The sequence below is a fragment of the Quercus suber genome, unplaced genomic scaffold (assembly GCF_002906115.3).
Source record: "Quercus suber isolate HL8 unplaced genomic scaffold, Cork oak 2.0 scaffold_1, whole genome shotgun sequence".
Classification (NCBI taxonomy): domain Eukaryota; kingdom Viridiplantae; phylum Streptophyta; class Magnoliopsida; order Fagales; family Fagaceae; genus Quercus; species Quercus suber.
In genome coordinates this window covers 1362964-1367489 of record NW_027069468.1, presented here as the reverse complement: position 1 = coordinate 1367489, position 4526 = coordinate 1362964, and positions in this window count along the sequence as shown.

The window sequence follows — 4526 nt, the reverse complement described above, 5'->3', positions numbered from 1 at the left end:
AGAACGGGGTCAATTATGCGTACCTTGGTTTGTGAAGGTATTGGGGTTTTTATAGTAGTAGAGGGTTTACCTCTCTTCCTTGGGCTAGAAGTCTTTTCCTTATAGGAATCCTCATGAGCGTATATTGCGGAATCCTTTCCTTGTAGGAGACTAACACTAAGCGTGGGATACAAGACATTTCCTTACATACTCATGCATGGTGATCAAGTCAAGAATACATTGGAGCCATCAGCTTTAGGATCGTCAGCTTTGCCTACTCCCTCGTTAGGGTCGTTAGCTTCGCCTACTGCCTCGTCAAGGTCGTCAGCTTCGCCTGCGACTTCGTTAGGGTCGTCAGCTTTTCCTACGACCTCGTTAAGGTCGTCAGCTTCGCCTGCACCCTTCAGCTTTATTAGCGTCGGCTACCCATCTTCATTGCCTAAGGTCAACTCGTCGGCTATGCGGTGAGCTTCGTCGACTCCCTAACATTGTCACTTACTAATGGATCCCGACGGAGGTTTGCTTACTCTCTTCAGCTTGTTCTTATCAGCTTCCTCTTATACTTACTGTCTTCAGCTTACCGTTTTCAGCTTACTCTCTTCAACTTACTCTTCAGCTTACTGCCTTCAGTTTATTGTCTTCAGTTTATTGTCTTCAGCTTACCCTTTAACTTACTACCTTCAGCTTACTGTCTTCAACTTACCGTCTTCAGCTTACTACCTTCAGCTTATTGTCTTCAGCTTACTACCTTCAGCTTATTACCTTCAGCTTACTACCTTCAGCTTATTGTCTTCAACTTATTGTCTTCAGCTTACCCTTTAACTTACTACTTTCAGCTTACTGTCTTCAGCTTACTACCTTCAGCTTATTGTCTTTAGCTTACTACCTTCAGCTTACTACCTTCAGCTTATTGCCTTCAGCTTTCTACCTTCAGCTTATTGCCTTCAGCTTTCTACCTTCAGCTTATTGTCTTCAGCTTACTACCTTCAGCTTAGAGATTGACGGCTTCATCTTGTGTGATGTCTTCAATATGCATAATAGAGCTGACGGGTCTTTGGAGATCAACAACTTTTATTTTTCCAATTAAAAATTCCCCTTATCATTTTACATTTTCATTTGCAGTCCTTTTATTTTCGCCTCACTCAAAATTCATCAACCAAACCTCCACCCTAGCTCCACCCAACCACCACCCTCCACTAATATCCCTAGACTTCAGTCACCAACCACTACCACCGGCCATTGGTCGTTGACCACAATTTTTCTTTAAATCTAAAATTCTCTTCTTCTGCTTCTTTGTATATGTACTTGGGGGATGAGAAAATATGAGAAAGTAGTAAAAAAATATGTTTTTCATTTTATTTTCAGAAACGCAAGTGAACAATTGAAAATATTTTCATTTTTCATGAAAACACTTTATGGTAGAAAAATATTCAGTCAAAACAAAGCCTTGGTATGACACAGCACTTGACAAGCCTACAAAAGAAGGGAAAACACTTTGTCCAACTCACAAAACTTGGGTAAATCATGGTATTGGCCTTGGAATAAAGAAAAATTGTGATTAGTGTAAGGATAGAAAAAAAAAGTCACTCCTGTTTAGTGCACTTAATGTTTAAGTATCTACTAAATTTGTTTGAAGGTTTATGCGAATATAAGAACTAAGAAGCACCTGAATTCAAAATGTAATTTTCTATCTCTCTCTAAGTCTCCTCAATTTGATGTCCTAAAATGTTCAGGTCCTCCTCCATTTTATAGATTTTTAAGAGTCATTAAAAAATCTACTGAATAAGAGAACAACCTGGTATATTTGAGGGACTTATGTACTTTCTTTAGACAGAAAACACTCAAAAGGAGTAGGTTGTTATTGATTTTCCCGATTTGATGAATTTGAGAATTAGGAAATCAGCATTAAATGTTGATTGAATCCATTATTGGGATCAAAAATGTATGTCAAGCATGTGCGTTAATTTAACAGACTTTTAGTTCTTCCTTGACTGTCTGGTTTTTGCATATTGCATTTAACCTGAGCTATATGGTTTCTCAACAGTGGCCCTTGATGAGCCAGTCTTTTGCCCTCAAATTCACATCTCCAAATTATCCCTTTGTTGGGTTTCTTCTTCTCAAATGTGGGCTTGGTCCGCATAGCAAGTCCTTTGTTGTATCAGTAGGCCTTATATTCTTGATCTGCCCATTTTTTCTAACTTAGCTTTACCAAATTTAAAGACCAAATGGCGGATCTTTGGGCTCAACCTTGTGGGCCCAATTCTAACCAGCCTTGCATTTGATTTTACCAACTACGCGGGCTTCTTCCACGGGTTCGTCTGTCTGAGTTGCTGGAAATATTGAGTTGGTGACCTCTGGGCTTATATTAATTTGTTACTCCGAAATCTCCCTTAACAGAAAGCATACGAGAGAGAACTATGTTGATTTTTTAAACCTTAGCAATGTTAAGTTCTATGCATATTTTGTAATTTTTTTTTTTAATTGTTTTACTTAAAAATGCACATAGAACTTGATTTTAATGATGTCAAGTTCCTTCTGTAACTCAATTTTATTAAAATTAAATTCCAAAAGATGGGCATTTTGCTAAATACTTTGAAAATAGGAGAATTTTGTTACATGGTTTTAAAATTAAGGGTATTTACCCATTTTGCCCAAGAAATTGTTGTATCTAAAATCAGAAAGTGTGAAATTGTTTAACAAGAACTTACAATGATAAACAATGGAGAAGCAAAAATGGAAATTAAGGCTAGTTAATTGTGAATTGCAATCTCTTCTTTTGAGATCAAATTCAGGCTGGTTACTTATTTGGCTTTTGATTATATTATAGAGCCCATGCTAATTATATGGAATCCTATATATGGTTATCATGGCAGGTTGCTGGTGATTAATTGGTAATTGCTCCATTTGTTTGTATAAAAGGATGTGCTCTCACTCTAAATAGAAATGAACCCTTTTACTGATCAGTGTTTATACAAGAATGAATCAATATACAAGCTCTGACTCTATATTTATACACAAAGACTAAAGCAAGTAAATGAAACTGACAAAATAACTAACTCCCCAAAAGGGGGAAAATCTGTTACAACCATATTGCAGCTCAGATACACGTGTCCAATCATCCTCCAATATTCTTGCAGATGTGGCAACGTTTACTGCATTGAGCATAGCATTTGATCATAGTGAGGCATTGCTTCAATCATGGCCGTTGCTACTGTTTGATCAATGCCTTGACTATGTTGAAGTTCCAAGCTAATTTGATTAGCTAAATGGACTTCTTCCTGATGCATGGATACATTCTGTTGTGATGTTTTAACACTCCCCCTCAAGAGCAAAGCTCTTGCTTCTTGATTATGCTTTTTATACTCTGGATATTGTATCCTTTGAGCAAAAATATTGATGACTCCCAGCCTTGCTAATAACCTTGAGAATTGTTCAACCCCAAGTGCTTTTGTGAATATATCTGCCAGCTGATTCCTTGAAGAGACATAAAACATTTTAATGGTGCCATCCAATACTTTGTTCCTGACTATATGACAGTCTGCCTCTATGTGCTTTGATCTCTCATGAAATACTGGATTTGCAGAGATATGTATAGCTGCCTGGTTATCACAGTATAGCAGCACTGGTCTCTCATGTGGAATGTGCAAGTCTCTTAACAAGTAAAGCAACCAAGTGACTTCACATGTGGTGGTGGCCATGGATCTGTACTCTGCTTCAGCAGAGGACCTGGACACTATGTCTTGCTTTTTAGATCTCCACGAAATCAAAGAGTCTCCCAAGAAGACACAATAACCAGTTAAGGATTTCCTTGTATCAGGGCAGCCTGCCCAATCAGCATCACAAAAGGCCTTTAGCTGCAGGTCTGATTCAACAGGGAAGAACACCCCTTGCCCTGGTGTACCTTTGATATATTGAAGGATTCTGGTGGCTGCCTTCATGTGTGGAATTCGAGGTTGAGCTAAATACTGACTGAGTCTATGAACTGCATAGGCTATATCAGGCCTACTCAAAGTCAAGTACATCAATTTCCCTATTAATCTCCTGTACTGCCCTGCATCCTTTAATAACTCCCCATCTGCCTTAGACAGCTTCAATTGTTGTTCCATTGGTGACTTGACAGGTTTACAACCAAGCATTCCTGCTTCTTTCAAAACCTCAAGAGCATATTTTCGTTGGTTAATGCTAATGCCTTTAACACTTCTTGCAATTTCCAAACCCAAAAAATACTTGAGTGAACCAAGATCTTTGATTCCAAACTTCTGATCTAGCAAGGATTTGAGCTTGGCAACACAGGCTGAATCATTTCCTGTAATTATCATATCGTCTACATATACCAACAATGCAGTAAAGGAGGAACCATCAGCATGGACAAACAAAGAGTGATCTGCCTGAGACTGCTTGAAGCCAAGCTGCATAATGGTGGCAGAAAGTTTTGCATTCCATTGCCTTGAGGCTTGTTTAAGTCCATATAAGGACTTCACCAGTTTGCATACCAAAGGAGTAGCAGAAGTAGAATTAGGAAACTCCCCCTTACTGTGAAAACCAGG